The sequence below is a fragment of the Cherax quadricarinatus genome, chromosome 86 (assembly GCF_038502225.1).
Source record: "Cherax quadricarinatus isolate ZL_2023a chromosome 86, ASM3850222v1, whole genome shotgun sequence".
Classification (NCBI taxonomy): Eukaryota; Metazoa; Arthropoda; class Malacostraca; order Decapoda; family Parastacidae; genus Cherax; species Cherax quadricarinatus.
Window position 1 is genome coordinate 7350328 of NC_091377.1, and position 13466 is coordinate 7363793.

At 45.2% G+C, this 13466-nt stretch overlaps 1 protein-coding gene across 4 annotated transcripts in view; it reads right to left on the reverse strand.

Annotated features, from left to right (window-relative positions):
- Positions 1–13466, reverse strand: part of LOC128703002 (uncharacterized) — an 805350-nt gene that overhangs the window by 17134 nt on the left and 774750 nt on the right. The window lies entirely within an intron of this gene.

A 13466-nucleotide genomic window follows, 5' to 3' on the forward strand; every position in this document is an offset into this window, starting at 1 on the left:
TGCTTGGTGAACAGGAAAAGCAGGTGTCAAGAAACCTGCTTATATGGTTCACCTTGCCCAGGAATCTAATCCATGTCCTTTGATTATGACCTAAATTACCACTGAGCTATAACACACCCATGATATATGGAGGTGCCACCAATATATTTGGCTGTGGAAATACCAGGACTGGATTACCACCTACATCCCAGTTATCTATATAAGAACATTAACAAGAGAGTAACAGTATTAAATGACATTTAACGAACAGGTTTGAGAATTTCTCAATATTAACGTTTACAATCATACATATTTACTCACACACTATTATTATTATTATAATTACTATACAGTGGAACCTTGGTACTCGAACAGCTCCATACTTGAACAATTCGTTATTCGAATGCTTTGTTCAGTAAACAAATCGCTTAGTAGTCGAGCATTTGCTTGGCACTCAACCAAACAAACACGACCTGCCAGAACTTCGCTGTAAACTAATTCGCGTTTCTTCGCATTTTTTGGTGTTTTTTTATATTTGTATAAATAAAATCACCATGGGGCCTAAGAGGGTTAGTGATAACAGCCAACCAAAAAGAAAATCAGTTGGAAAAATTCATTCTGTACCTGAACAGATTAGAACTTGGACTGCCTTCTGGAACCAATTAAGTTTAAGTGCCAAGGTTCCACTGTAACTGCCTCCCAGCATACATAAGGGGAATTTCCAACAGACCCCTGGCTGTCTTCAAGGAGGAGCTTGACAAAGCTCTTGGAGAGCGAAATGTTACCACAATAAAATGTCACATTAGATGCACTTGTGTCCTTTTACCTAACATGGTTTATCATCACTGGGGTCATGTTCTTTATCCCTACGATACAACTCTTAACTGTCAATTTAGGGGGTTGTGCAACAGGGACATTTATACTTCTGGGATATGGAGAAAGCTTTTTGGTATACAACTTAACCCAACCTAGCAAAGGAGTAATTTTGGATTAGTTAATATTATGGTACATTATGTTTTATTACCTAAAAGTAGCTGTAATCCTATTTACCCAAATATAACTGTCCACTGCACAACCCATTTAATATTAAAAAAATCAAGCAATAAAACATCAAAGCAACTATGACCCCAATGGAAACGTCGTGACTTTTTTTTTGAGTTATCCTAGATAATGTACATGTTACTAGGTATGATAACTAAACTTATGTGCACCTGCACCTAAATAAACTTACTTACCCTCAATAAATTTTAAATTCTTCAGGGGGATAATTGTGAAAGTGTATTCAATAATATTAATGAATTTTCATGGAGAAGTGCTAAACTCATAAGGCTCCCATATTATTATTATAATCATGTGGGAGCGCTAAACCCTTAGGATTATAAAACGCATGGGGGGGGGGGCGGGATGGAAGGTATTCAGGCTCAATTCAGGGAACTGGAGCACAGATCCAATTCCCTAGATAAAGAGCCCCTCACCAGCGTCAAGGAACCTTCCTTGAGGGGAAGGCTCCCATAGTACCTGGGGAATGGGAGGTAATCAAGCCTGATCCAAGAAAGGATGAACTTCAGTTCCTTGGATCAAAAGTCCTCCTACATCTATGCACCTCCCTTCACTGAATTCTGCTCAACGGAAATTTCTTAAAATGTGCTAACCATGCACATTAATTTTACTATGAAAATACATTATGGATGAGGTACGTAAATTGCATTTTACAAGACTATATGAAGCACTATAACTTGTGTATGATTATCTATGATTGATGCTTAAATAAAAAAAAACTTAGAACAACGGTTACGAAAAACATATGGCTAATATAGAGATCAAGTCCTTGTGAGAAATCAGTCATTATTTTCTATTTTAAAATAAAAGTATGCTGTCTGTTGCTGAGCACAAATTGAGATTTCTTGTGGAAACTGTTATTTTGTGAGATATCAGCAAAAATGATACATTTACACTTTGTGAGACAAGCAGCACATAGGGCTAATCACAGTGAATATAAACAAAGACGAGCCAATCCCACATCGTCTGCTGGTGGAGTAAGGTTTAGTTACTTTATGTTATTTAAGGTCAAGTTAGATTATATTAGGTTATTTAAGGTTGACCTATATTAGGTTATTTAAGGTTGATTTATAGTAGGTTATTTAAGGTTGATTTATAGTAGGTTATTTAAGGTTGATTTATAGTAGGTTATTTAAGGTTGATTTATAGTAGGTTAAGGTTGATTTATAGTAGGTTATTTAAGGTTGATTTATAGTAGGTTATTTAAGGTTGATTTATAGTAGGTTATTTAAGGTTGATTTATATTTGGTTACATTAGGTTATTTTAGGTTGAGTTATATTAGGTTACATTAGGTTATTTTATATTAGATTAAGGTTATTTAAAGTTGAGTTACATTAGGTTACATTTCTTACATCTAATCATCAAAAAATATCCATAACAAAACCAACCTAATACTGGACATCTATAGACTGAAAAGGACACGTGAGCAAACACTATGTTATATATTTAAAAATATATCACCTGGGTCCTTGATTACTTAAAGAATAAATTACAGCGAAATTCCCATAAGGAGCAAAACTTGATTATTACGAATTCATTATTAGTCGTATACGATGCAGCGTAAAAACTAGCTGTATCAGGAATTATTTTTAGAAACAGGATATTGCACAGAAAAAAAAAAAACTAGTAGGATCAAGAAATGAAACTGATATATCACCATCATGGTGAAATATATCACCATCATGGTGACATGTATCACCATCATGGTGAAATATATCAAGGTGAAATATATCACCATCGTGGTGAAATATATCAAGGTGAAATATATCACCATCGTGGTGAAATATATCACCATCATGGTGAAATATATCACCATCATGGTGAAATATATCACCATCATGGTGAAATATATCAAGGTGAAATATATCACCATCATGGTGAAATATATCACCATCATGGTGAAATATATCAAGGTGAAATATATCACCATCATGGTGAAATATATCAAGGTGAAATATATCACCATCGTGGTGAAATATATCACCATCATGGTGAAATATATCACCATCATGGTGAAATATATCACCCTCACTACCATTACACTGGTGTGTTTAACAATCACAATTTTAACAAACCACATCAGTGAGTCCATCACATCACCTCAAAGCAACAATTATTCACTATTATCCCCCCCCCCCACACAGTACAGTAAATCACCCAGACTAGGCAAGTCACACTCACCCTGGTATTCATGCTGGCTGATGAGTGATAGAGAGAGAGACACACCCACACGGGCTACAAACTTCTTTCTACTGACTTGAAACACAACCACATAGAAATAGTTTGTAAAAAAAAGACTTTCAGTAGCGAGGATATTTACCTTCTGACAGCCTCTACTTGCGCGCCACCTGTTACTGACAGCTATACCTGTGGGAGTGTGTGCCCTGGGCCCTCAGGGTCCCATGCCCACTCTCATGGTAGTTATGGTTTTGACACCAGAATGGTTTTTGGGTGATTTAATGGGGCCACGCTCACTGCAGGGCCCACCACACGTCCACCCACACTCGTTTTCCGTCATTCTTAACCACTTAAATAAACCACCACCTTGTACGTGGGAGGTGGAGAAACGTGGGGGTGGTACAGGGGACCTGGAGAAACGTGGAAGTGGGTGGAATAACCACTACCTTATACAAGGGAGTTACATAAACGTGGGAGTGATAAACGAGAGGTAGGGAACGTGGGAGTGATAAACGAGAGGTAGGGAAACGTGGGAGTGATAAACGAGAGGTAGGGAAACGTGGGAGACCTAGGAGAAACGTGGGAGTGGTAAACAGGGGTAAACCTGGAAAGAGTGGTAAACGTAGGGAAACGTGGGAGTGATACACGGGGGACCTGGGAGATAAACGTAGGGAAACGTGGGAGTGGAAGGTAACAGTGATACCTTATAGGGAAACGTGGGAGTGATACATAAACGTGGGAGTGATAAATGGGAGGTAGGGAAACGTGGGAGTGATAAACGGGAAATGGGGAAACGTGGGAGTGATAAATGGGAGGTAGGGAAACGTGGGAGTGATAAACGGGAAATGGGGAAACGTGGGAGTGATAAACGAGAGGTAGGGAAACGTGGGAGTGATAAACGAGAGGTAGGGAAACGTGGGAGTGATAAACGAGAGGTAGGGAAACGTGGGAGTGATAAATGGGAGGTAGGGAAACGTGGGAGTGATAAACGAGAGGTAGGGAAACGTGGGAGTGATAAACGGGAAGTGGGGAAACGTGGGAGTGATAAACGGTGGGGAAAATTGGGAGTGATAAACGGGAGGTGGGGAAATGTGGGAGTGATAAACGGAGGTGGGGAAACGTGGGAGTGATAAACGGTGGGGAAAATTGGGAGTGATAAACGGTGGGGAAACGTGGGAGTGATAAACGGTGGGGAAAATTGGGAGTGATAAACGGTGGGGAAACGTGAGTGATAAACGGGAGGGAAACGTGGGAGTGATAAACGGGAGGGAAACGTGGGAGCGATAAACAGGAGGGAAACGTGGGAGTGATAAACAGGAGGGAAACGTGGGAGTGATAAACAGCAGGGAAACGTGGGAGTGATAACGGGAGGGAAACGTGTGATAAACGGGAGGTGGGGAAACGTGAGTGATAAACGGGAGGGAAACGTGGGAGTGATAAACGGGAGGGAAACGTGGGAGCGATAAACAGGAGGGAAACGTGGGAGTGATAAACAGCAGGGAAACGTGGGAGTGATAACGGGAGGGAAACGTGTGATAAACGGGAGGTGGGGAAACGTGGGAGTGGTAAACGGGAGGTGGGGAAACGTGAGTGATAAACGGGAGGGAAACGTGGGAGTGATAAACGGGAGGTGGGGAAACGTGGGAGTGATAAACGGAGGTGGGGAAACGTGATAAACGGAAGGTAGATAAACGTGGGAGTAATAAACAGGAAGTGGGGAAACGTGGGTGATAAACGGATGGGGAAACGTGGGAGTGATAGATAGGGAAACATGGGGGTGATATAGGGGAGGTGGAGAAATGTGGGAGTGCTAGAGGGGAGGTGGAGAAACGTGGGAGTGTGTGGGAGGGATTGCCCATGTACAGGAATAGGTAATAATATCTTTATTTCTACAAGTACATGTACAAGGTATACAAGTACATGTACAAGGTATACAAGTACATGTACAAGGTATACAAGTACATGTACAAGGTATACCAGTACATGTACAAGGTATACAAGTACATGCACAAGGTATACCAGTACATGTACAATGTATACAAGTACATGTACAAGGTGTACATGTACAAGGTATACAAGTACATGTACAAGGTATACAAGTACATGTACAAGGTATACCAGTACATGTACAAGGTATACAAGTACATGTACAAGGTATACAAGTACATGTACAAGGTATACAAGTACATGTACAAGGTATACAAGTACATGTACAAGGTATACAAGTACATGTACAAGGTATACAAGTACATGTACAAGGTATACAAGTACATGTACAAGGTATACAAGTACAAGGTATACAGATCATAGTTGACATCAATAACATACTACTATATAGAAAGCTGCTTATGCTGAGCATTTCCCGCAAATTAGGTCAGTTTTGTCCCAGGATGCGACCCACACCAGTCCACTAACACCCAGGTACCCATTTTTACTGATGGGTGACCATAGACAACCGGTGTAAGGAAACACAACCAATGTTTTCCACCCTTGCCGGGAATTGAACCCGGACACTCAGCATGTGAAGCGAGAGCTTTTCCTACCAGGCCACGGACCAGGATGTGGATTATTATTATTATAATCAAGGGGGAAGTGCTAAACCCGGAGGATTATACAGCGCCTGGGGGGGGGATGTGGAAGGCATTCAGGCTTAATTCGGGGAACTGGAGCACAGATCCAATTCCCTAAATCAAGAGCCCCCTCGCCAACATCAAGGAACCTTCCTTGAGGGGAACCAGGATGTGGAAGGGTTAAGATTTGTTGAGAATTTTTAACCCAGGGTAGGGAGTGTTAGCCACCCACTGGTCTTGTGGGAAGAAACACTGGTCTTGTGGGAAGAAACACTGGTCTTGTGGGAAGAAACACTGGTCTTGTGGGAAGAAACACTGGTCTTGTGGGAAGAAACACTGGTCTTGTGGGAAGAAACACTGGTCTTGTGGGAAGAAACACTTGTCTTGTGGGAAGAAACACTGGTCTTGTGGGAAGAAACACTGGTCTTGTAGAAAGAAACACTGGTCTTGTGGGAAGAAACACTGGTCTTGTGGGAAGAAACACTGGTCTTGTGGGAAGAAACACTGGTCTTGTGGGAAGAAACACTGGTCTTGTGGGAAGAAACACTGGTCTTGTAGAAAGAAACACTGGTCTTGTGGGAAGAAACACTGGTCTTGTAGGAAGAAACACTGGTCTTGTGGGAAGAAACACTGGTCTTGTAGGAAGAAACACTGGTCTTGTGGGAAGAAACACTGGTCTTGTGGGAAGAAACACTGGTCTTGTATTACATACATTACGTCCACATTACGTTCGTGACGTTTCAATAATTGTGACCGGTTTACCAGCAACTATACAAGAGTGTGGTAGGGACACAGGTGGTTTACCAATAAGCCAAAATAACTACAGATTAAGGTACGACAAAATCATTTACCGAAGTGCGGGTAAGTGGGCCTAAAACCCAAATGTGTCCCATATCTAGAGACTGCATTGTACAAAATAACTGTGTACCTCTAATTTGTCGACGGCTGTTACATTAATAAAAAAAAGTCGGTATAAGTTTTGATAACTGGTATGCCGGGGTTGTGGGGTCGGTGGGGTTGTGGGGTGGCCGGGGTTGTGGGGTGGCCGGGGTTGTGGGGTGGCCGGGGTTGTGGGGTGGCCGGGGTTGTGGGGTCGCAGGGGTTGTGGGGTGGCCGGGGTTGTGGGGTGGCCGGGGTTGTGGGGTGGCCGGGGTTGTGGGGTGGCCGGGGTTGTGGGGTGGCCGGGGTTGTGGGGTGGCGGGGGTGGTGGGGTCGCCGGGGTTGTGGGGTCGCCCGGGTTGTGGGGTGGCCGGGGTTGTGGGGTGGCCGGGGTTGTGGGGTGGCCGGGGTTGTGGGGTGGCCGGGGTTGTGAGGTGGCGGGGGTTGGGGGGCCGCGGGGGTTGTGGGGTCGCCGGGGTTGTGGGGTCGCCGGGGTTGTGGGGTGGCCGGGGTTGTGGGGTGGCCGGGGTTGTGGGGTGGCCGGGGTTGTGGGGTGGCCGGGGTTGTGGGGTGGCCGGGGTTGTGGGGTGGCCGGGGTTGTGGGGTCGCCGGGGCTGTGGGGTGGCCGGGGTTGTGGGGTGGCCGGGGTTGTGGGGTGGCCGGGGTTGTGGGGTGGCCGGGGTTGTGGGGTCCCCGGGGTTGTGGGGTCCCCGGGGTTGTGGGGTCCCCGGGGTGGTGGGGTGGCCGGGGTTGTGGGGTGGCGGGGGTTGTGGGGTGGCCGGGGTTGTGGGGTGGCCGGGGTTGTGGGGTCCCCGGGGTTGTGGGGTGGCCGGGGTTGTGGGGTCGCCGGGGTTGTGGGGTCGCCGGGGTTGTGGGGTCGCCGGGGTTGTGGAGTGGCCGGGGTTGTAGGGTGGCCGGGGTTGTGGGGTCGCCGGGGTTGTGGGGTCGCCGGGGTTGTGGGGTCGCCTGACCATGAGTAATGTCAGCAAACTGACGTAAACATCATTAAATGCATAACGATGTACCTGCCCAGTCATGCAGTAACATGACCCTCCATACTTTATATTTCAACACTGTTAAACACACAAACATTATTACAATGAAGTCAATAATAATAATAATATCCCCCCCCCTGTGGGGGGATGGAACGTATTCAGGCTTAATTCAGGGAACCGGATCAATAATAATAATTATAATAGGTATACTTCTACTACTACTACTACTACTACTACTACTACTACTACTAATAATAATAATAATAATAATAATCAAAGTAAGCGCTAAACAAATTCAAACGTATGATAATATTAATAAAATCTTAGGTATTGAATGACGGGTATTACCAACAAGTGTGGTAGACATTCAACTGTGTAGAACTTTTATTAAGTCGTGACATTTTGCTCTACACAATCAAAATATCTTCTACAATAAAGGTATCTTTCACATCTTTTTTAACGTTAACTAATATAAATTTTTTGACTAAGAGCTGCACGTCAAGCAGAGAATATCCGTCGCTCCCTGACACACACAAAACACATACAGAAAATCTAATTGACCGTATCGATGTATCATCGTATGTGGCAATGTTCTGAAAATGTGGAGATGGCATTTTTCATGAATCTGACAGTAATGTTGAGTAAATATGATGGTGAATGTTAAGGTTGTCTAGCACGGGTCGGGGACGTCCTCGGCTCAGCTATGATTTAAGATCATCTCGGCTCCTTGTCTGTCTTGAGTACTGACAACTGCAGTATTATTATATTTATGGGGAGCACTAATTATTATTATTATCAAAAAAGAAGTGCTAAACCTACAAGGGGTCATACAGCGCAGTGAGGAAGCACTAAACCTGTGAGAATCATGCACTGCATGGGGAATGGAAGGTAATCAAATTATATCCAAGGCGAGGATACCTTCAATTTTTGCACTGAAATAAATCTTTGATTAATAGCCTTTTAGTGGCATCATGGGACCCGATCCTTCCCGACCTTGAAGCTTAGGCATTGAAAAGGTAATAATATTCATCGAATTTCAGCAACATCATTCATGACTGCCACATCTACTGCAAGAAATATTTTCTTTTAAATACGAGCGAATAAATTTGCCAGTTTTAATAAACAAATCGCAAACAAAACTATGAATGAACTATTAAATATGTAATGTAATACTTTTGACAGGTGCTTTCTATTAACCTTTAGATTTCCCATAACCTTGGTGGGAGCTATTATTATTATTATTACTATTATTATTATTAAGTAAATGGACACACGTGCAATAGTTAGTTTGGCGGATTTATTATATAACCATCGCCATCCTGGTCACTGGTCAACCATATTTACCGCAGATTAGTTTACCTAGCTAAGAGGCTTTTGTCCAACTTCACACTTTTCCTGAGTGGGTTTTGTCCTGCGGGGTTTTATCTGGGTAGGTTTTGTCCCGTGGGGTTTTATCTAGGTGGGTTTTGTCCTGTGGTGTTTTATCTGGGTGGGTTTTATCCCACGGGGTTTTATCTGGGTAGGTTTTGTCCTGTGGGGTTTTATCTGGGTGGGTTTTGTCCCTCGGGGTTTTATCTAGGTGGGTTTTGTCCTGTGGTGTTTTATCTGGGTGGGTTTTATCCCACGGGGTTTTATCTGGATAGGTTTTATCCGGCGGGGTTTTTTCCCACGGGGTTTTATCTGGGTGGGGTTGTCCTGTGGGGTTTTATCTGGGTGGGTTTTATCCCACGGGGTTTTATCTGGGTGGGTTTTGTCCTGTGGGGTTTTATCTGGGTGGGTTTTGTCCCGTGGGGTTTTATCCCTCGGGATTTTATCTGGGTGGGTTTTGTCCCACGGGGTTTGAGCTGGGTGGGTTTTGTCTTGTGGGTTTTTATCTGGGTGGGTTTTATCTCACGGGTTTTATCTCGGTAGGTTTTGCCCCATGGGGTTTTATCTGGGTGGGTTTTATCCCACAGGGTTTTATCTGGGTGGGGTTTGTCCTGTGGGGTTTTATCTAGGTGGGTTTTTTCACGTGGGGTTTTATCTGGGTGGGTTTTGTCCCGTGGAGTTTTATCTGGGTAGGTTTGATCCCGCGGGATTTTATCTGAGTGGGTTTTGTCCCGTGGGTTTTTATCTGGTGAGTTTTATCCCACTGGGTTTTATCTGGGTGGGTTTTGTCCCGTGGGCCTTTATCTGGGTGGCTTTCGTCCTGCGGGGTTTTATCCCGTGGAGTTTTATCTGGGTGGGCTTTGTCCCGTGGGGTTTTATCTGGGTGGGTTTTGTCCCGTGGGGTTTTATCTGGTGGATTTTATCCCACGGGGTTTTATCTTTGTGGGTTTTGTCCCGTGAGGTTTTATCTGGGTGAATTTTGTCCTGTGGGGTTTTATCTGGGAGGGTTTTGTCCTGTGGGGTTTTATCTGGGTGGGTTTTGTCCGGTGGGGTTTTATCTGGGTGGGTTTTGTCCCGTGGGGTTTTATCTGGGTGGGTTTTGTCCCGTGGGGTTTTATCTGGTGGGTTTTATCCCACGGGGTTTTATCTTTGTGGGTTTTGTCCCGTGAGGTTTTATCTGGGTGAATTTTGTCCTGTGGGGTTTTATCTGGGAGGGTTTTGTCCCGTGGGGTTTTATCTGGGTGGGTTTTGTCCCGTGGGGTTTTATCTGGGTGGGTTTTGTCCCGTGGGGTTTTATCTGGGTGGGTTTTGTCCTGTGGGGTTTCATCTGGGAGGGTTTTGTCCCGTGGGGTTTCATCTGGGAGGGTTTTGTTCCGTGGGGTTTTAACTGGGTGGGTTTTGTCCCGTGGGGTTTTATCTGGGTGGGTTTTGTCCTGTGGGATTTTATCTGGGTGGGTTTTGTCCCGTGGGGTTTTATCTGGGTGGGTTTTGTCCTGTGGGGTTTTATCTGGGTGGGTTTTGCCCTGTGGGTTTTATCTGGGTGGGTTTTGCCCTGTGGGGTTTTATCTGGGTGGGTTTTGTCCCGTGGGGTTTTATCTGGGTGGGTTTTGTCCTGTGGGGTTTTATCTAGGTGGGTTTTGTCCCGTGGGGTTATATCTGGGTGGGTTTTGTCCTGTGGGGTTTTATCTGGGTGGGTTTTGCCCTGTGGGGTTTTATCTGGGTGGGTTTTGCCCTGTGGGGTTTTATCTGGGTGGGTTTTTTCCTGTGGGGTTTTATCTGGGTGGGTTTTTTCCTGTGGGGTTTTATCTGGGTGGGTTTTGTCCTATGTGGAAACGTGTCCTCTACACAGAAAGTCTGCTATAGCCCGCCTCCTTTTTTTTTGTTTTTTTTTGTACCACTGTAACTGGTACTAACCATCATGGTGTTTGTAACCGGACCACTTAAGATAAGATAAGATTTCGTTCGGATTTTTAACCCCGGAGGGTTAGCCACCCAGGATAACCCAAGAAAGTCAGTGCGTCATCGAGGACTGTCTAACTTATTTCCATTGGGGTCCTTAATCTTGTCCCCCAGGATGCGACCCACACCAGTCGACTAACACCCAGGTACCTATTTGCTGCTAGGTGAACAGGACAACAGGTGTAAGGAAACGTGTCGAAATGTTTCCACCCGCCGGGAATCGAACCCGGGCCCTCCGTGTGTGAAGCGGGAGCTTTAGCCACCAGGCCACCGGGCCACCACAAGCAGGTGCCTGTAGTGTCATATTGCTCTTGGGAAAATCCCAATAGCTGGATCACTAGCGCACTCAGCTCACACACTGTGGTCTGGGGGTCGATCCCTGGTACGTGTTACCATTTTGTCCTAGGCACATGTCGATTAGACACTAGGCCTGTTGTATTTGCGAGTGTGTGTGTGTGTGTGTGTGTGTGTGTGTGTGTGTGTGTGTGTGTGTGTGTGTGTGTGTGTGTGTGTGTGTGTGTATGAGTGTGTGTGTGTGTATGAGTGGGTGTGTATGTGTACTCACCTATTTGTACTAACCTATTTGTGGTTGCAGGGGTCGAGTCTTAGCTCCTGGCCCCGCCTCTTCACCAGTTGCTCTTCACCGGTATGAGTGTGTGTGCGTGTGTGTGCATGAGCCTGCGCATGTGTGTGTGTACTCACCTATTTGTGGTTGCAGGGGTCGAGTCCTAGCTCCTGGCCCCGCCTCTTCACCGGTTGCTACTAGACCCTCTCTCTCCCCGCTCCATGAGCTTTATCAAACCTCGTCTTAAAACTGTGTATGGTTCCTGCCTCCACTACGTCATTTTCTAGGCTATTCCACTGCCTTACAACTCTATGACTGAAGAAATACTTCCTACTATCTCTCTGACTCATTTGTGTCTTCAACTTCCAATTGTGGCCTCTTGTTTCTGTGTCCCCTCCCTGGAACATCCTGTCCTTGTCCACCTTGTCTATTCCACGCAGTATTTTATATGTCGTTATCATGTCTCCCCTGACCCTCCTGTCCTCCAGTGTCGTCAGGCCGATTTCCCTTAATCTTTCTTCATAGGACATTCCCCTTAGCTCTGGAACTAACCTTGTTGCAAACCTTTGTACTTTCTCTAGTTTCTTGACGTGCTTTATCAAGTGCGGGTTCCAAACAGGTGCTGCATACTCCAGTATGGGCCTGACATACACGGTGTACAGTGTCTTGAATGATTCCTTACTAAGGTGTCGGAATGCTGTTCTCAGGTTTGCCAGGCGCCCATATGCTGCAGCAGTTATCTGATTGATGTGTGCTTCCGGAGACATGCTCGGTGTTATACTCACCCCAAGATCTTTCTCCTTGAGTGAGGTTTGCAGTCTTTGGCCACCTAGCCTATACTCTGTCTGTGGTCTTCTGTGCCCTTCCCCTATCTTCATGACTTTGCATTTGGCAGGATTAAATTCGAGAAGCCATTTGCTGGACCAGGTGTCCAGTCTGTCCAGGTCTCTTTGAAGTCCTGCCTGGTCCTCATCAGATTTAATTCTCCTCATTAACTTCACATCATCTGCAAACAGGGACACTTCTGAGTCTAACCCTTCCGTCATGTCGTTCACATATACCAAAAATAGCACTGGTCCTAGGACCGACCCCTGTGGGACCCCGCTCGTCACAGGTGCCCACTGTGATACATCATTACGTACCATGACTCGTTGTTGCCTCCCTGTCAGGTATTCTCTGATCCATTGCAGTGCCCTTCCTGTTATATGCGCCTGATGCTCTAGCTTCTGCACTAATCTCTTGTGAGGAACTGTGTCAAAGGCCTTCTTGCAGTCCAAGAAGATGCAATCAACCCACCCCTCTCTCTCTTGTCTTACTTCTGTTATTTTATCATAAAACTCCAGAAGGTTTGTGACACAGGATTTGCCTTCCGTGAATCCGTGCTGGTTGGCATTTATACTCCTGTTCCGTTCCAGGTGCTCCACCACTCTCCTCCTGATAATCTTCTCCATAATTTTGCATACTATACACGTCAATGACACAGGTCTATAGTTTAGTGCCTCTTTTCTGTCTCCTTTTTTGAAAATGGGAACTACATTTGCCGTCTTCCATACCTCAGGTAGTTGCCCAGTTTCCAGGGATGTGTTGAAGATTGTGGTAAGTGGTACGCACAACATATCTGCTCCCTCTCTAAGGACCCATGGAGAGATGTTGTCCGGTCCCATTGCCTTTGAGGTATCGATGTCCCTTAGCAGTTTCTTCACCTCCTCCTCATCTGTATGTATGTCGTCCAACACTTGTTGGTGTATTCCTTGTTGGTGTCCCCATCTGGTCTGTCCCCCCAGAGTCCTTCCTGTCTCTACTGTAAATACTTCCTTAAATCTCGTGTTGAGCTCCTCACATACCTCTTGATCGTTTCTTGTGAGTGTGTTTATGTGTGTGTTTATGTGTGTGTGTGTGTGTGTGAATTTGTA